The sequence below is a fragment of the Taudactylus pleione genome, unplaced genomic scaffold (assembly GCF_031769625.1).
Source record: "Taudactylus pleione unplaced genomic scaffold, aTauple2 ptg000184l, whole genome shotgun sequence".
NCBI classification, from domain to species: domain Eukaryota; kingdom Metazoa; phylum Chordata; class Amphibia; order Anura; family Myobatrachidae; genus Taudactylus; species Taudactylus pleione.
This window is the reverse complement of record NW_028284586.1, coordinates 341778-363451: the sequence shown is the minus strand read 5'-3', so window position 1 is coordinate 363451 and position 21674 is coordinate 341778.

Sequence of the window (21674 nt, the reverse complement as noted above, 5' to 3'; positions counted from 1 at the left end):
AAAGGAGGCACAGGAGGTGAGAAACTTTGCAGTCACAGTCAACTTCAGTTACCTGTAGATTGGGAGAGAGGCGGTGTCAATTCATTCAAGATCAGCAGAAGAATTAACTAATAAAAATAGCGCAGGTCTAACGCTAGTTATGAACTTAAAACACTGCACTTAGAAAAGCTGCACCCAGCCAAGGCTTTAGCAGCCAAACTACTGACGCTTTAAACAGAGATGCAGGCAAGTGTGGACACTAATTAATGAAAACCCCCAATTGGCCAGCCAGAGAAAGCTAGCAATAAAGATGGCTTAAGTCAACAATTACCACATACCATACATCTAAGGCTACAAATAAATCAAGCATTCATTTTAGTCAATAGACTGAGAGAATCCTTAAAACAATTTAACTATTTCAAATCATAAGGCATTAGAAACTATAGCATAAGGATTCAGTAAAGAATAAGCTAGCTACCTATGATTATAATTAATAAAGGAGGCACAGGAGGTGAGAAACTTTGCAGTCACTGTCAACTTCAGTTATCTATGATTATAATTAATAAAGGAGGCACAGGAGGTGAGAAACTTTGCAGTCACAGTCAACTTCAGTTACCTATGATTATAATTAATAAAGGAGGCACAGGAGGTGAGAAACTTTGCAGTCACAGTCAACTTCAGTTACCTGTAGATAGGGAGAGAGGCGGTGTCAATTCATTCAAGATCAGCAGAAGAATTAACTAATAAAAATAGCGCAGGTCTAACGCTAGTTATGCACTTAAAACACTGCACTTAGAAAAGCTGCACCCAGCCAAGGCTTTAGCAGCCATACTACTGACACTTTAAACAGAGATGCAGGCAAGTGTGGACACTAATTAATGAAAACCCCCAATTGGCCAGCCAGAGAAAGCTAGCAATAAAGATGGCTTAAGTCAACAATTACCACATACCATACATCTAAGGCTACAAATAAATCAAGCATTCATTTTAGTCAATAGACTGAGAGAATCCTTAAAACAATTTAACTGTTTCAAATCATAAGGTATTAGAAACTATAGCAGAAGGAATCAGTAAAGAATAAGCTAGCTACCTATGATTATAATTAATAAAGGAGGCACAGGAGGAGAGAAACTTTGCAGTCACAGTCAACTTCAGTTACCTATGATTATAATTAAGAAAGGAGGCACAGGAGGTGAGAAACTTTGCAGTCACAGTCAACTTCAGTTACCTGTAGATTGGGAGAGAGGCGGTGTCAATTCATTCAAGATCAGCAGAAGAATTAACTAATAAAAATAGCGCAGGTCTAACGCTAGTTATGAACTTAAAACACTGCACTTAGAAAAGCTGCACCCAGCCAAGGCTTTAGCAGCCAAACTACTGACGCTTTAAACAGAGATGCAGGCAAGTGTGGACACTAATTAATGAAAACCCCCAATTGGCCAGCCAGAGAAGGCTAGCAATAAAGATGGCTTAAGTCAACAATTACCACATACCATACATCTAAGGCTACAAATAAATCAAGCATTCATTTTAGTCAATAGACTGAGAGAATCCTTAAAACAATTTAACTATTTCAAATCATAAGGCATTAGAAACTATAGCATAAGGATTCAGTAAAGAATAAGCTAGCTACCTATGATTATAATTAATAAAGGAGGCACAGGAGGTGAGAAACTTTGCAGTCACTGTCAACTTCAGTTATCTATGATTATAATTAATAAAGGAGGCACAGGAGGTGAGAAACTTTGCAGTCACAGTCAACTTCAGTTACCTATGATTATAATTAATAAAGGAGGCACAGGAGGTGAGAAACTTTGCAGTCACAGTCAACTTCAGTTACCTGTAGATAGGTAGAGAGGCGGTGTCAATTCATTCAAGATCAGCAGAAGAATTAACTAATAAAAATAGCGCAGGTCTAACGCTAGTTATGCACTTAAAACACTGCACTTAGAAAAGCTGCACCCAGCCAAGGCTTTAGCAGCCAAACTACAGACACTTTAAACAGAGATGCAGGCAAGTGTGGACACTAATTAATGTAAACCCCCAATTGGCCAGCCAGAGAAAGCTAGCAATAAAGATGGCATAAGTCAGCAATTACCACATACCATACAACTAAGGCTACAAATAAATCAAGCATTCATTTTAGTCAATAGACTGAGAGAATCCTTAAAACAATTTAACTATTTCAAATCATAAGGCATTAGAAACTATAGCATAAGTATTCAGTAAAGAATAAGCTAGCTACCTATGATTATAATTAATAAAGGAGGCACAGGAGGTGAGAAACTTTGCAGTCACAGTCAACTTCAGTTACCTATGATTATAATTAATAAAGGAGGCACAGGAGGTGAGAAACTTTGCAGTCACAGTCAACTTCAGTTACCTGTAGATAGGGAGAGAGGCGGTGTCAATTCATTCAAGATCAGCAGAAGAATTATCTAATAAAAATAGCGCAGGTCTAATGCTAGTTATGCACTTAAAACACTGCACTTAGAAAAGCTGCACCCAGCCAAGGCTTTAGCAGCCAAACTACTGACACTTTAAACAGAGATGCAGGCAAGTGTGGACACTAATTACTGAAAACCCCCAATTGGCCAGCCAGAGAAAGCTAGCAATAAAGATGGCTTAAGTCAACAATTACCACATACCATACATCTAAGGCTACAAATAAATCAAGCATTCATTTTAGTCAATAGACTGAGAGAATCCTTAAAACAATTTAACTATTTCAAATCATAAGGCATTAGAAACTATAGCATAAGGATTCAGTAAAGAATAAGCTAGCTACCTATGATTATAATTAATAAAGGAGGCACAGGAGGTGTGAAACTTTGCAGTCACAGTCAACTTCAGTTACCTGTAGATAGGGAGAGAGGCGGTGTCAATTCATTCAAGATCAGCAGAAGAATTAACTAATAAAAATAGCGCAGGTCTAACGCTAGTTATGCACTTAAAACACTGCAATTAGAAAAGCTGCACCCAGCCAAGGCTTTAGCAGCCAAACTACTGACACTTTAAACAGAGATGCAGGCAAGTGTGGACACTAATTAATGAAAACCCCCAATTGGCCAGCCAGAGAAAGCTAGCAATAAAGATGGCTTAAGTCAACAATTACCACATACCATACATCTAAGGCTACAAATAAATCAAGCATTCATTTTAGTCAATAGACTGAGAGAATCCTTAAAACAATTTAACTATTTCAAATCATAAGGCATTAGAAACTATAGCATAAGGATTCAGTAAAGAATAAGCTAGCTACCTATGATTATAATTAATAAAGGAGGCACAGGAGGTGAGAAACTTTGCAGTCACAGTCAACTTCAGTTACCTATGATTATAATTAATAAAGGAGGCACAGGAGGTGAGAAACTTTGCAGTCACAGTCAACTTCAGTTACCTATGATTATAATTAATAAAGGAGGCACAGGAGTTGAGAAACTTTGCAGTCACAGTCAACTTCAGTTACCTGTAGATAGGGAGAGAGGCGGTGTCAATTCATTCAAGATCAGCAGAGGAATTAACTAATAAAAATAGCGCAGGTCTAACGCTAGTTATGCACTTAAAACACTGCACTTAGAAAAGCTGCACCCAGCCAAGGCTTTAGCAGCCAAACTACTGACACTTTAAACAGAGATGCAGGCAAGTGTGGACACTAATTAATGAAAACCCCCAATTGGCCAGCCAGAGAAAGCTAGCAATAAAGATGGCTTAAGTCAACAATTACCACATACCATACATCTAAGGCTACAAATAAATCAAGCATTAATTTTAGTCAATAGACTGAGAGAATACTTAAAACAATTTAACTATTTCAAATCATAAGGCATTAGAAACTATAGCATAAGGATTCAGTAAAGAATAAGCTAGCTACCTATGATTATAATTAATAAAGGAGGCACAGGAGGTGAGAAACTTTGCAGTCACAGTCAACTTCAGTTACCTGTAGATAGGGAGAGAGGCGGTGTCAATTCATTCAAGATCAGCAGAAGAATTAACTAATAAAAATAGCGCAGGTCTAACGCTAGTTATGCACTTAAAACACTGCACTTAGAAAAGCTGCACCCAGCCAAGGCTTTAGCAGCCAAACTACTGACACTTTAAACAGAGATGCAGGCAAGTGGGGACACTAATTAATGAAAACCCCCAATTGGCCAGCCAGAGAAAGCTAGCAATAAAGATGGCTTAAGTCAACAATTACCACATACCATACATCTAAGGCTACAAATAAATCAAGCATTCATTTTAGTCAATAGACTGAGAGAATCCTTAAAACAATTTAACTGTTTCAAATCATAAGGCATTAGAAACTATAGCATAAGGATTCAGTAAAGAATAAGCTAGCTACCTATGATTATAATTAATAAAGGAGGCACAGGAGGTGAGAAACTTTGCAGTCACAGTCAACTTCAGTTACCTATGATTATAATTAATAAAAGAGGCACAGGAGGTGAGAAACTTTGCAGCCACAGTCAACTTCAGATACCTGTAGATTGGGAGAGAGGCGGTGTCAATTCATTCAAGATCAGCAGAAGAATTAACTAATAAAAATAGCGCAGGTCTAACGCTAGTTATGCACTTAAAACACTGCACTTAGAAAAGCTGCACCCAGCCAAGGCTTTAGCAGCCAAACTACTGACACATTAAACAGAGATGCATGCAAGTGTGGACACTAATTAATGAAAACCCCCAATTGGCCAGCCAGAGAAAGCTAGCAATAAAGATGGCTTAAGTCAACAATTACCACATACCATACATCTAAGGCTACAAATAAATCAAGCATTCATTTTAGTCAATAGACTGAGAGAATCCTTAAAACAATTTAACTGTTTCAAATCATAAGGCATTAGAAACTATAGCATAAGGATTCAGTAAAGAATAAGCTAGCTACCTATGATTATAATTAATAAAGGAGGCACAGGAGGTGAGAAACTTTGCAGTCACAGTCAACTTCAGTTACCTATGATTATAATTAATAAAGGAGGCACAGGAGGTGAGAAACTTTGCAGTCACAGACAACTTCAGTTACCTATGATTATAATTAATAAAGGAGGCACAGGAGGTGAGAAACTTTGCAGTCAAAGTCAACTTCAGTTACCTGTAGATAGGGAGAGAGGCGGTGTCATTTCATTCAAGATCAGCAGAAGAATTAACAAATAAAAATAGCGCAGGTCTAACACTAGTTATGCACTTAAAACACTGCACTTAGAAAAGCTGCACCCAGCCAAGGCTTTAGCAGCCAAACTACTGACACTTTAAACAGAGATGCAGGCAAGTGTGGACACTAATTAATGAAAACCCCCAATTGGCCAGCCAGAGAAATCTAGCAATAAAGATGGCTTAAGTCAACAATTACCACATACCATACATCTAAGGCTACAAATAAATCAAGCATTCATTTTAGTCAATAGACTGACAGAATCCTTAAAACAATTTAACTATTTCAAATCAGAAGGCATTAGAAACTATAGCATAAGGATTCAGTAAAGAATAAGCTAGCTACCTATGATTATAATTAATAAAGGAGGCACAGGAGGTGAGAAACTTTGCAGTCACAGTCAACTTCAGTTACCTATGATTATAATTAATAAAGGAGGCACAGGAGGTGAGAAACTTTGCAATCACAGTCAACTTCAGTTACCTATGATTATAATTAATAAAGGAGGCACAGGAGGTGAGAAACTTTGCAGTCACAGTCAACTTCAGTTACCTATGATTATAATTAATAAAGGAGGCACAGGAGGTGAGAAACTTTGCAGTCACAGTCAACTTCAGTTACCTGTAAATAGGGAGAGAGGCGGTGTCAATTCATTCAAGATCAGCAGAAGAATTAACAAATAAAAATAGCGCAGGTCTAACGCTAGTTATGCACTTAAAACACTGCACTTAGAAAAGCTGCACCCAGCCAAGGCTTTAGCAGCCAAACTACTGACACTTAAAACAGAGATGCAGGCAAGTGTGGACACTAACTAATGAAAACCCTCAATTGGCCAGCCAGAGAAAGCTAGCAATAAAGATGGCTTAAGTCAACAATTACCACATACCATACATCTAAGGCTACAAATAAATCAAGCATTCATTTTAGTCAATAGACTGAGAGAATCCTTAAAACAATTTAACTGTTTCAAATCATAAGGCATTAGAAACTATAGCATAAGGATTCAGTAAAGAATAAGCTAGCTACCTATGATTATAATTAATAAAGGAGGCACAGGAGGTGAGAAACTTTGCAGTCACAGTCAACTTCAGTTACCTATGATTATAATTAATAAAAGAGGCACAGGAGGTGAGAAACTTTGCAGCCACAGTCAACTTCAGATACCTGTAGATTGGGAGAGAGGCGGTGTCAATTCATTCAAGATCAGCAGAAGAATTAACTAATAAAAATAGCGCAGGTCTAACGCTAGTTATGCACTTAAAACACTGCACTTAGAAAAGCTGCACCCAGCCAAGGCTTTAGCAGCCAAACTACTGACACATTAAACAGAGATGCATGCAAGTGTGGACACTAATTAATGAAAACCCCCAATTGGCCAGCCAGAGAAAGCTAGCAATAAAGATGGCTTAAGTCAACAATTACCACATACCATACATCTAAGGCTACAAATAAATCAAGCATTCATTTTAGTCAATAGACTGAGAGAATCCTTAAAACAATTTAACTGTTTCAAATCATAAGGCATTAGAAACTATAGCATAAGGATTCAGTAAAGAATAAGCTAGCTACCTATGATTATAATTAATAAAGGAGGCACAGGAGGTGAGAAACTTTGCAGTCACAGTCAACTTCAGTTACCTATGATTATAATTAATAAAGGAGGCACAGGAGGTGAGAAACTTTGCAGTCACAGACAACTTCAGTTACCTATGATTATAATTAATAAAGGAGGCACAGGAGGTGAGAAACTTTGCAGTCAAAGTCAACTTCAGTTACCTGTAGATAGGGAGAGAGGCGGTGTCATTTCATTCAAGATCAGCAGAAGAATTAACAAATAAAAATAGCGCAGGTCTAACACTAGTTATGCACTTAAAACACTGCACTTAGAAAAGCTGCACCCAGCCAAGGCTTTAGCAGCCAAACTACTGACACTTTAAACAGAGATGCAGGCAAGTGTGGACACTAATTAATGAAAACCCCCAATTGGCCAGCCAGAGAAATCTAGCAATAAAGATGGCTTAAGTCAACAATTACCACATACCATACATCTAAGGCTACAAATAAATCAAGCATTCATTTTAGTCAATAGACTGACAGAATCCTTAAAACAATTTAACTATTTCAAATCAGAAGGCATTAGAAACTATAGCATAAGGATTCAGTAAAGAATAAGCTAGCTACCTATGATTATAATTAATAAAGGAGGCACAGGAGGTGAGAAACTTTGCAGTCACAGTCAACTTCAGTTACCTATGATTATAATTAATAAAGGAGGCACAGGAGGTGAGAAACTTTGCAATCACAGTCAACTTCAGTTACCTATGATTATAATTAATAAAGGAGGCACAGGAGGTGAGAAACTTTGCAGTCACAGTCAACTTCAGTTACCTATGATTATAATTAATAAAGGAGGCACAGGAGGTGAGAAACTTTGCAGTCACAGTCAACTTCAGTTACCTGTAGATAGGGAGAGAGGCGGTGTCAATTCATTCAAGATCAGCAGAAGAATTAACAAATAAAAATAGCGCAGGTCTAACGCTAGTTATGCACTTAAAACACTGCACTTAGAAAAGCTGCACCCAGCCAAGGCTTTAGCAGCCAAACTACTGACACTTAAAACAGAGATGCAGGCAAGTGTGGACACTAACTAATGAAAACCCTCAATTGGCCAGCCAGAGAAAGCTAGCAATAAAGATGGCTTAAGTCAACAATTACCACATACCATACATCTAAGGCTACAAATAAATCAAGCATTCATTTTAGTCAATAGACTGAGAGAATCCTTAAAACAATTTAACTATTTCAAATCATAAGGCATTAGAAACTATAGCATAAGGATTCAGTAAAGAATAAGCTAGCTACCTATGATTATAATTAATAATGGAGGCACAGGAGGTGAGAAATTTTGCAGTCACAGTCAACTTCAGTTACCTGTAGATAGGGAGAGAGGCGGTGTCAATTCATTCAAGATCAGCAGAAGAATTAACTAATAAAAATAGCGCAGGTCTAACGCTAGTTATGCACTTAAAACACTGCACTTAGAAAAGCTGCACCCAGCCAAGGCTTTAGCAGCCAAACTACTGACACTTTAAACAGAGATGCAGGCATGTGGGGACACTAATTAATGAAAACCCCCAATTGGCCAGCCAGAGAAAGCTAGCAATAAAGATGGCTTAAGTCAACAATTACCACATACCATACATCTAAGGCTACAAATAAATCAAGCATTCATTTTAGTCAATAGACTGAGAGAATCCTTAAAACAATTTAACTATTTCAAATCATAAGGCATTAGAAACGATAGCATAAGGATTCAGTAAAGAATAAGCTAGCTACCTATGATTATAATTAATAAAGGAGGCACAGGAGGTGAGAAACTTTGCAGTCACAGTCAACTTCAGTTACCTATGATTATAATTAATAAAGGAGGCACAGGAGTTTAGAAACTTTGCAGTCACAGTCAACTTCAGTTACCTGTAGATAGGGAGAGAGGCGGTGTCAATTCATTCAAGATAAGCAGAAGAATTAACTAATAAAAATAGCGCAGGTCTAACGCTAGTTATGCACTTAAAACACTGCACTTAGAAAAGCTGCACCCAGCCAAGGCTTTAGCAGCCAAACTACTGACACTTTAAACAGAGATGCAGGCAAGTGTGGACACTAATTAATGAAAACCCCCAATTGGCCAGCCAGAGAAAGCTAGCAATAAAGATGGCTTAAGTCAACAATTACCACATACCATACATCTAAGGCTACAAATAAATCAAGCATTCATTTTAGTCAATAGACTGAGAGAATCCTTAAAACAATTTAACTATTTCAAATCATAAGGCATTAGAAACTATAGCATAAGGATTCAGTAAAGAATAAGCTAGCTACCTATGATTATAATTAATAAAGGAGGCACAGGAGGTGAGAAACTTTGCAGTCACAGTCAACTTCAGTTACCTGTAGATAGGGAGAGAGGCGGAGTCAATTCATTCAAGATCAGCAGAAGAATTAACTAATAAAAATAGTGCAGGTCTAACGCTAGTTATGCACTTAAAACACTGCACTTAGAAAAGCTGCACCCAGCCAAGGCTTTAGCAGCCAAACTACTGACACTTTAAACAGAGATGCAGGCAAGTGTGGACACTAATTAATGAAAACCCCCAATTGGCCAGCCAGAGAAAGCTAGCAATAAAGATGGCTTAAGTCAACAATTACCACATACCATACATCTAAGGCTACAAATAAATCAAGCATTCATTTTAGTCAATAGACTGAGAGAATCCTTAAAACAATTTAACTATTTCAAATCATAAGGCATTAGAAACTATAGCATAAGGATTCAGTAAAGAATAAGCTTGCTACCTATGATTATAATTAATAAAGGATGCACAGTAGGTGAGAAACTTTGCAGTCACAGTCAACTTCAGTTACCTGTAGATAGGGAGAGAGGCGGTGTCAATTCATTCAAGATCAGCAGAAGAATTAACTAATAAAAATAGCGCAGGTCTAACGCTAGTTATGCACTTAAAACAGTGCACTTAGAAAAGCTGCACCCAGCCAAGGCTTTAGCAGCCAAACTACTGACACTTTAAACAGAGATGCAGGCAAGTGTGGACACTAATTAATGAAAACCCCCAATTGGCCAGCCAGAGAAAGCTAGCAATAAAGATGGCTTAAGTCAACAATTACCACATACCATACATCTAAGGCTACAAATAAATCAAGCATTCATTTTAGTCAATAGACTGAGAGAATCCTTAAAACAATTTAACTATTTCAAATCATAAGGCATTAGAAACTATAGCATAAGGATTCAGTAAAGAATAAGCTAGCTAACTATGATTATAATTAATAAAGTAGGCACAGGAGGTGAGAAACTTTGTAGTCACAGTCAACTTCAGTTACCTGTAGATAGAGAGAGAGGCGTTGTCAATTCATTCAAGATCAGCAGAAGAATTAACTAATAAAAATAGCGCAGGTCTAACGCTAGTTATGCACTTAAAACACTGCACTTAGAAAAGCTGCACCCAGCCAAGGCTTTAGCAGCCAAACTACTGACACTTTAAACAGAGATGCAGGCAAGTGTGGACACTAATTAATGAAAACCCCCAATTGGCCAGCCAGAGAAAGCTAGCAATAAAGATGGCTTAAGTCAACAATTACCACATACCATACACCTAAGGCTACAAATAAATCAAGCATTCATTTTAGTCAATAGACTGAGAGAATCCTTAAAACAATTTAACTATTTCAAATCATAAGGCATTAGAAACTATAGCATAAGGATTCAGTAAAGAATAAGCTAGCTACCTATGATTATAATTAATAAAGGAGGCACAGGAGGTGAGAAACTTTGCAGTCACAGTCAACTTCAGTTACCTATGATTATAATTAATAAAGGAGGCACAGGAGGTGAGAAACTTTGCAGTCACAGTTAACTTCAGTTACCTGTAGATTGGGAGAGAGGCGGTGTCAATTCATTCAAGATCAGCAGAAGAATTAACTAATAAAAATAGCGCAGGTCTAACGCTAGTTATGCACTTAAAACACTGCACTTAGAAAAGCTGCACCCAGCCAAGGCTTTAGCAGCCAAACTACTGACACTTTAAACAGAGATGCAGGCAAGTGTGGACACTAATTCATGAAAACCCCCAATTGGCCAGCCAGAGAAAGCTAGCAATAAAGATGGCTTTAGTCAACAATTACCACATACCATACATCTAAGGCTACAAATAAATCAAGCATTCATTTTAGTCATTAGACTGAGAGAATCCTTAAAACAATTTAACTATTTCAAATCATAAGGCATTAGAAACTATAGCATAAGGATTCAGTAAAGAATAAGCTAGCTACCTATGATTATAATTAATAAAGGAGGCACAGGAGGTGAGAAACTTTGCAGTCACAGTCAACTTCAGTTACCTGTAGATTGGGAGAGAGGCGGTGTCAATTCATTCAAGATCAGCAGAAGAATTAACTAATAAAAATAGCGCAGGTCAAACGCTAGTTATGCACTTAAAACACTGCACTTAGAAAAGCTGCACCCAGCCAAGGCTTTAGCAGCCATACTACTGACACTTTAAACAGAGATGCAGGCAAGTGTGGACACTAATTAATGAAAACCCCCAATTGGCCAGCCAGAGAAAGCTAGCAATAAAGATGGCTTAAGTCAACAATTACCACATACCATACATCTAAGGCTACAAATAAATCAAGCATTCATTTTAGTCAATAGACTGAGAGAATCCTTAAAACAATTTAACTGTTTCAAATCATAAGGTATTAGAAACTATAGCAGAAGGAATCAGTAAAGAATAAGCTAGCTACCTATGATTATAATTAATAAAGGAGGCACAGGAGGAGAGAAACTTTGCAGTCACAGTCAACTTCAGTTACCTATGATTATAATTAAGAAAGGAGGCACAGGAGGTGAGAAACTTTGCAGTCACAGTCAACTTCAGTTACCTGTAGATTGGGAGAGAGGCGGTGTCAATTCATTCAAGATCAGCAGAAGAATTAACTAATAAAAATAGCGCAGGTCTAACGCTAGTTATGAACTTAAAACACTGCACTTAGAAAAGCTGCACCCAGCCAAGGCTTTAGCAGCCAAACTACTGACGCTTTAAACAGAGATGCAGGCAAGTGTGGACACTAATTAATGAAAACCCCCAATTGGCCAGCCAGAGAAAGCTAGCAATAAAGATGGCTTAAGTCAACAATTACCACATACCATACATCTAAGGCTACAAATAAATCAAGCATTCATTTTAGTCAATAGACTGAGAGAATCCTTAAAACAATTTAACTATTTCAAATCATAAGGCATTAGAAACTATAGCATAAGGATTCAGTAAAGAATAAGCTAGCTACCTATGATTATAATTAATAAAGGAGGCACAGGAGGTGAGAAACTTTGCAGTCACTGTCAACTTCAGTTATCTATGATTATAATTAATAAAGGAGGCACAGGAGGTGAGAAACTTTGCAGTCACAGTCAACTTCAGTTACCTATGATTATAATTAATAAAGGAGGCACAGGAGGTGAGAAACTTTGCAGTCACAGTCAACTTCAGTTACCTGTAGATAGGGAGAGAGGCGGTGTCAATTCATTCAAGATCAGCAGAAGAATTAACTAATAAAAATAGCGCAGGTCTAACGCTAGTTATGCACTTAAAACACTGCACTTAGAAAAGCTGCACCCAGCCAAGGCTTTAGCAGCCATACTACTGACACTTTAAACAGAGATGCAGGCAAGTGTGGACACTAATTAATGAAAACCCCCAATTGGCCAGCCAGAGAAAGCTAGCAATAAAGATGGCTTAAGTCAACAATTACCACATACCATACATCTAAGGCTACAAATAAATCAATCATTCATTTTAGTCAATAGACTGAGAGAATCCTTAAAACAATTTAACTGTTTCAAATCATAAGGTATTAGAAACTATAGCAGAAGGAATCAGTAAAGAATAAGCTAGCTACCTATGATTATAATTAATAAAGGAGGCACAGGAGGAGAGAAACTTTGCAGTCACAGTCAACTTCAGTTACCTATGATTATAATTAAGAAAGGAGGCACAGGAGGTGAGAAACTTTGCAGTCACAGTCAACTTCAGTTACCTGTAGATTGGGAGAGAGGCGGTGTCAATTCATTCAAGATCAGCAGAAGAATTAACTAATAAAAATAGCGCAGGTCTAACGCTAGTTATGAACTTAAAACACTGCACTTAGAAAAGCTGCACCCAGCCAAGGCTTTAGCAGCCAAACTACTGACGCTTTAAACAGAGATGCAGGCAAGTGTGGACACTAATTAATGAAAACCCCCAATTGGCCAGCCAGAGAAAGCTAGCAATAAAGATGGCTTAAGTCAACAATTACCACATACCATACATCTAAGGCTACAAATAAATCAAGCATTCATTTTAGTCAATAGACTGAGAGAATCCTTAAAACAATTTAACTATTTCAAATCATAAGGCATTAGAAACTATAGCATAAGGATTCAGTAAAGAATAAGCTAGCTACCTATGATTATAATTAATAAAGGAGGCACAGGAGGTGAGAAACTTTGCAGTCACTGTCAACTTCAGTTATCTATGATTATAATTAATAAAGGAGGCACAGGAGGTGAGAAACTTTGCAGTCACAGTCAACTTCAGTTACCTATGATTATAATTAATAAAGGAGGCACAGGAGGTGAGAAACTTTGCAGTCACAGTCAACTTCAGTTACCTGTAGATAGGTAGAGAGGCGGTGTCAATTCATTCAAGATCAGCAGAAGAATTAACTAATAAAAATAGCGCAGGTCTAACGCTAGTTATGCACTTAAAACACTGCACTTAGAAAAGCTGCACCCAGCCAAGGCTTTAGCAGCCAAACTACAGACACTTTAAACAGAGATGCAGGCAAGTGTGGACACTAATTAATGTAAACCCCCAATTGGCCAGCCAGAGAAAGCTAGCAATAAAGATGGCATAAGTCAGCAATTACCACATACCATACAACTAAGGCTACAAATAAATCAAGCATTCATTTTAGTCAATAGACTGAGAGAATCCTTAAAACAATTTAACTATTTCAAATCATAAGGCATTAGAAACTATAGCATAAGTATTCAGTAAAGAATAAGCTAGCTACCTATGATTATAATTAATAAAGGAGGCACAGGAGGTGAGAAACTTTGCAGTCACAGTCAACTTCAGTTACCTATGATTATAATTAATAAAGGAGGCACAGGAGGTGAGAAACTTTGCAGTCACAGTCAACTTCAGTTACCTGTAGATAGGGAGAGAGGCGGTGTCAATTCATTCAAGATCAGCAGAAGAATTATCTAATAAAAATAGCGCAGGTCTAATGCTAGTTATGCACTTAAAACACTGCACTTAGAAAAGCTGCACCCAGCCAAGGCTTTAGCAGCCAAACTACTGACACTTTAAACAGAGATGCAGGCAAGTGTGGACACTAATTACTGAAAACCCCCAATTGGCCAGCCAGAGAAAGCTAGCAATAAAGATGGCTTAAGTCAACAATTACCACATACCATACATCTAAGGCTACAAATAAATCAAGCATTCATTTTAGTCAATAGACTGAGAGAATCCTTAAAACAATTTAACTATTTCAAATCATAAGGCATTAGAAACTATAGCATAAGGATTCAGTAAAGAATAAGCTAGCTACCTATGATTATAATTAATAAAGGAGGCACAGGAGGTGTGAAACTTTGCAGTCACAGTCAACTTCAGTTACCTGTAGATAGGGAGAGAGGCGGTGTCAATTCATTCAAGATCAGCAGAAGAATTAACTAATAAAAATAGCGCAGGTCTAACGCTAGTTATGCACTTAAAACACTGCAATTAGAAAAGCTGCACCCAGCCAAGGCTTTAGCAGCCAAACTACTGACACTTTAAACAGAGATGCAGGCAAGTGTGGACACTAATTAATGAAAACCCCCAATTGGCCAGCCAGAGAAAGCTAGCAATAAAGATGGCTTAAGTCAACAATTACCACATACCATACATCTAAGGCTACAAATAAATCAAGCATTCATTTTAGTCAATAGACTGAGAGAATCCTTAAAACAATTTAACTATTTCAAATCATAAGGCATTAGAAACTATAGCATAAGGATTCAGTAAAGAATAAGCTAGCTACCTATGATTATAATTAATAAAGGAGGCACAGGAGGTGAGAAACTTTGCAGTCACAGTCAACTTCAGTTACCTATGATTATAATTAATAAAGGAGGCACAGGAGGTGAGAAACTTTGCAGTCACAGTCAACTTCAGTTACCTATGATTATAATTAATAAAGGAGGCACAGGAGTTGAGAAACTTTGCAGTCACAGTCAACTTTAGTTACCTGTAGATAGGGAGAGAGGCGGTGTCAATTCATTCAAGATCAGCAGAGGAATTAACTAATAAAAATAGCGCAGGTCTAACGCTAGTTATGCACTTAAAACACTGCACTTAGAAAAGCTGCACCCAGCCAAGGCTTTAGCAGCCAAACTACTGACACTTTAAACAGAGATGCAGGCAAGTGTGGACACTAATTAATGAAAACCCCCAATTGGCCAGCCAGAGAAAGCTAGCAATAAAGATGGCTTAAGTCAACAATTACCACATACCATACATCTAAGGCTACAAATAAATCAAGCATTAATTTTAGTCAATAGACTGAGAGAATCCTTAAAACAATTTAACTATTTCAAATCATAAGGCATTAGAAACTATAGCATAAGGATTCAGTAAAGAATAAGCTAGCTACCTATGATTATAATTAATAAAGGAGGCACAGGAGGTGAGAAACTTTGCAGTCACAGTCAACTTCAGTTACCTATGATTATAATTAATAAAGGAGGCACAGGAGGTGAGAAACTTTGCAGTCACAGTCAACTTCAGTTACCTGTAGATAGGGAGAGAGGCGGTGTCAATTCATTCAAGATAAGCAGAAGAATTAACTAATAAAAATAGCGCAGGTCTAACGCTAGTTATGCACTTAAAACACTGCACTTAGAAAAGCTGCACCCAGCCAAGGCTTTAGCAGCCAAACTACTGACACTTTAAACAGAGATGCAGGCAAGTGTGGACACTAATTAATGAAAACCCCCAATTGGCCAGCCAGAGAAAGCTAGCAATAAAGATGGCTTAAGTCAACAATTACCACATACCATACATCTAAGGCTACAAATAAATCAAGCATTCATTTTAGTCAATAGACTGAGAGAATCCTTAAAACAATTTAACTATTTCAAATCATAAGGCATTAGAAACTATAGCATAAGGATTCAGTAAAGAATAAGCTAGCTACCTATGATTATAATTAATAAAGGAGGCACAGGAGGTGAGAAACTTTGCAGTCACAGTCAACTTCAGTTACCTGTAGATAGGGAGAGAGGCGGAGTCAATTCATTCAAGATCAGCAGAAGAATTAACTAATAAAAATAGTGCAGGTCTAACGCTAGTTATGCACTTAAAACACTGCACTTAGAAAAGCTGCACCCAGCCAAGGCTTTAGCAGCCAAACTACTGACACTTTAAACAGAGATGCAGGCAAGTGTGGACACTAATTAATGAAAACCCCAATTGGCCAGCCAGAGAAAGCTAGCAATAAAGATGGCTTAAGTCAACAATTACCACATACCATACATCTAAGGCTACAAATAAATCAAGCATTCATTTTAGTCAATAGACTGAGAGAATCCTTAAAACAATTTAACTATTTCAAATCATAAGGCATTAGAAACTATAGCATAAGGATTCAGTAAAGAATAAGCTAGCTAACTATGATTATAATTAATAAAGTAGGCACAGGAGGTGAGAAACTTTGTAGTCACAGTCAACTTCAGTTACCTGTAGATAGAGAGAGAGGCGGTGTCAATTCATTCAAGATCAGCAGAAGAATTAACTAATAAAAATAGCGCAGGTCTAACGCTAGTTATGCACTTAAAACACTGCACTTAGAAAAGCTGCACCCAGCCAAGGCTTTAGCAGCCAAACTACTGACACTTTAAACAGAGATGCAGGCAAGTGTGGACACTAATTAATGAAAACCCCCAATTGGCCAGCCAGAGAAAGCTAGCAATAAAGATGGCTTAAGTCAACAATTACCACATACCATACACCTAAGGCTACAAATAAATCAAGCATTCATTTTAGTCAATAGACTGAGAGAATCCTTAAAACAATTTAACTATTTCAAATCATAAGGCATTAGAAACTATAGCATAAGGATTCAGTAAAGAATAAGCTAGCTACCTATGATTATAATTAATAAAGGAGGCACAGGAGGTGAGAAACTTTGCAGTCACAGTCAACTTCAGTTACCTATGATTATAATTAATAAAGGAGGCACAGGAGGTGAGAAACTTTGCAGTCACAGTTAACTTCAGTTACCTGTAGATTGGGAGAGAGGCGGTGTCAATTCATTCAAGATCAGCAGAAGAATTAACTAATAAAAATAGCGCAGGTCTAACGCTAGTTATGCACTTAAAACACTGCACTTAGAAAAGCTGCACCCAGCCAAGGCTTTAGCAGCCAAACTACTGACACTTTAAACAGAGATGCAGGCAAGTGTGGACACTAATTCATGAAAACCCCCAATTGGCCAGCCAGAGAAAGCTAGCAATAAAGATGGCTTTAGTCAACAATTACCACATACCATACATCTAAGGCTACAAATAAATCAAACATTCATTTTAGTCATTAGACTGAGAGAATCCTTAAAACAATTTAACTATTTCAAATCATAAGGCATTAGAAACTATAGCATAAGGATTCAGTAAAGAATAAGCTAGCTACCTATGATTATAAATAATAAAGGAGGCACAGGAGGTGAGAAACTTTGCAGTCACAGTCAACTTCAGTTACCTGTAGATAGGGAGAGAGGCGGTGTCAATTCATTCAAGATCAGCAGAAGAATTAACTAATAAAAATAGCGCAGGTCAAACGCTAGTTATGCACTTAAAACACTGCACTTAGAAAAGCTGCACCCAGCCAAGGCTTTAGCAGCCATACTACTGACACTTTAAACAGAGATGCAGGCAAGTGTGGACACTAATTAATGAAAACCCCCAATTGGCCAGCCAGAGAAAGCTAGCAATAAAGATGGCTTAAGTCAACAATTACCACATACCATACATCTAAGGCTACAAATAAATCAAGCATTCATTTTAGTGAATAGACTGAGAGAATCCTTAAAACAATTTAACTATTTCAAATCATAAGGTATTAGAAACTATAGCAGAAGGAATCAGTAAAGAATAAGCTAGCTACCTATGATTATAATTAATAAAGGAGGCACAGGAGGAGAGAAACTTTGCAGTCACAGTCAACTTCAGTTACCTATGATTATAATTAATAAAGGAGGCACAGGAGGTGAGAAACTTTGCAGTCACAGTCAACTTCAGTTACCTGTAGATTGGGAGAGAGGCGGTGTCAATTCATTCAAGATCAGCAGAAGAATTAACTAATAAAAATAGCGCAGGTCTAACGCTAGTTATGAACTTAAAACACTGCACTTAGAAAAGCTGCACCCAGCCAAGGCTTTAGCAGCCAAACTACTGACGCTTTAAACAGAGATGCAGGCAAGTGTGGACACTAATTAATGAAAACCCCCAATTGGCCAGCCAGAGAAAGCTAGCAATAAAGATGGCTTAAGTCAACAATTACCACATACCATACACCTAAGGCTACAAATAAATCAAGCATTCATTTTAGTCAATAGACTGAGAGAATCCTTAAAACAATTTAACTATTTCAAATCATAAGGCATTAGAAACTATAGCATAAGGATTCAGTAAAGAATAAGCTAGCTACCTATGATTATAATTAATAAAGGAGGCACAGGAGGTGAGAAACTTTGCAGTCACAGTCAACTTCAGTTACCTATGATTATAATTAATAAAGGAGGCACAGGAGGTGAGAAACTTTGCAGTCACAGTTAACTTCAGTTACCTGTAGATTGGGAGAGAGGCGGTGTCAATTCATTCAAGATCAGCAGAAGAATTAACTAATAAAAATAGCGCAGGTCTAACGCTAGTTATGCACTTAAAACACTGCACTTAGAAAAGCTGCACCCAGCCAAGGCTTTAGCAGCCAAACTACTGACACTTTAAACAGAGATGCAGGCAAGTGTGGACACTAATTCATGAAAACCCCCAATTGGCCAGCCAGAGAAAGCTAGCAATAAAGATGGCTTTAGTCAACAATTACCACATACCATACATCTAAGGCTACAAATAAATCAAGCATTCATTTTAGTCATTAGACTGAGAGAATCCTTAAAACAATTTAACTATTTCAAATCATAAGGCATTAGAAACTATAGCATAAGGATTCAGTAAAGAATAAGCTAGCTACCTATGATTATAATTAATAAAGGAGGCACAGGTGGTGAGAAACTTTGCAGTCACAGTCAACTTCAGTTACCTGTAGATAGGGAGAGAGGCGGTGTCAATTCATTCAAGATCAGCAGAAGAATTAACTAATAAAAATAGCGCAGGTCAAACGCTAGTTATGCACTTAAAACACTGCACTTAGAAAAGCTGCACCCAGCCAAGGCTTTAGCAGCCATACTACTGACACTTTAAACAGAGATGCAGGCAAGTGTGGACACTAATTAATGAAAACCCCCAATTGGCCAGCCAGAGAAAGCTAGCAATAAAGATGGCTTAAGTCAACAATTACCACATACCATACATCTAAGGCTACAAATAAATCAAGCATTCATTTTAGTCAATAGACTGAGAGAATCCTTAAAACAATTTAACTGTTTCAAATCATAAGGTATTAGAAACTATAGCAGAAGGAATCAGTAAAGAATAAGCTAGCTACCTATGATTATAATTAATAAAGGAGGCACAGGAGGAGAGAAACTTTGCAGTCACAGTCAACTTCAGTTACCTATGATTATAATTAAGAAAGGAGGCACAGGAGGTGAGAAACTTTGCAGTCACAGTCAACTTCAGTTACCTGTAGATTGGGAGAGAGGCGGTGTCAATTCATTCAAGATCAGCAGAAGAATTAACTAATAAAAATAGCGCAGGTCTAACGCTAGTTATGAACTTAAAACACTGCATTTAGAAAAGCTGCACCCAGCCAAGGCTTTAGCAGCCAAACTACTGACGCTTTAAACAGAGATGCAGGCAAGTGTGGACACTAATTAATGAAAACCCCCAATTGGCCAGCCAGAGAAAGCTAGCAATAAAGATGGCTTAAGTCAACAATTACCACATACCATACATCTAAGGCTACAAATAAATCAAGCATTCATTTTAGTCAATAGACTGAGAGAATCCTTAAAACAATTTAACTATTTCAAATCATAAGGCATTAGAAACTATAGCATAAGGATTCAGTAAAGAATAAGCTAGCTACCTATGATTATAATTAATAAAGGAGGCACAGGAGGTGAGAAACTTTGCAGTCACTGTCAACTTCAGTTATCTATGATTATAATTAATAAAGGAGGCACAGGAGGTGAGAAACTTTGCAGTCACAGTCAACTTCAGTTACCTATGATTATAATTAATAAAGGAGGCACAGGAGGTGAGAAACTTTGCAGTCACAGTCAACTTCAGTTACCTGTAGATAGGGAGAAAGGCGGTGTCAATTCATTCAAGATCAGCAGAAGAATTAACTAATAAAAATAGCGCAGGTCTAACGCTAGTTATGCACTTAAAACACTGCACTTAGAAAAGCTGCACCCAGCCAAGGCTTTAGCAGCCAAACTACTGACACTTTAAACAGAGATGCAGGCAAGTGTGGACACTAATTAATGAAAACCCCCAATTGGCCAGCCAGAGAAAGCTAGCAATAAAGATGGCTTAAGTCAACAATTACCACATACCATACATCTAAGGCTACAAATAAATCAAGCATTAATTTTAGTCAATAGACTGAGAGAATCCTTAAAACAATTTAACTATTTCAAATCATAAGGCATTAGAAACTATAGCATAAGGATTCAGTAAAGAATAAGCTAGCTACCTATGATTATAATTAATAAAGGAGGCACAGGAGGTGAGAAACTTTGCAGTCACAGTCAACTTCAGTTACCTATGATTATAATTAATAAAGGAGGCACAGGAGGTGAGAAACTTTGCAGTCACAGTCAACTTCAGTTACCTGTAGATAGGGAGAGAGGCGGTGTCAATTCATTCAAGATAAGCAGAAGAATTAACTAATAAAAATAGCGCAGGTCTAACGCTAGTTATGCACTTAAAACACTGCACTTAGAAAAGCTGCACCCAGCCAAGGCTTTAGCAGCCAAACTACTGACACTTTAAACAGAGATGCAGGCAAGTGTGGACACTAATTAATGAAAACCCCCAATTGGCCAGCCAGAGAAAGCTAGCAATAAAGATGGCTTAAGTCAACAATTACCACATACCATACATCTAAGGCTACAAATAAATCAAGCATTCATTTTAGTCAATAGACTGAGAGAATCCTTAAAACAATTTAACTATTTCAAATCATAAGGCATTAGAAACTATAGCATAAGGATTCAGTAAAGAATAAGCTAGCTACCTATGATTATAATTAATAAAGGAGGCACAGGAGGTGAGAAACTTTGCAGTCACAGTCAACTTCAGTTACCTATGATTATAATTAATAAAGGAGGCACAGGAGGTGAGAAACTTTGCAGTCACAGTTAACTTCAGTTACCTGTAGATTGGGAGAGAGGCGGTGTCAATTCATTCAAGATCAGCAGAAGAATTAACTAATAAAAATAGCGCAGGTCTAACGCTAGTTATGCACTTAAAACACTGCACTTAGAAAAGCTGCACCCAGCCAAGGCTTTAGCAGCCAAACTACTGACACTTTAAACAGAGATGCAGGCAAGTGTGGACACTAATTCATGAAAACCCCCAATTGGCCAGCCAGAGAAAGCTAGCAATAAAGATGGCTTTAGTCAACAATTACCACATACCATACATCTAAGGCTACAAATAAATCAAGCATTCATTTTAGTCATTAGACTGAGAGAATCCTTAAAACAATTTAACTATTTCAAATCATAAGGCATTAGAAACTATAGCATA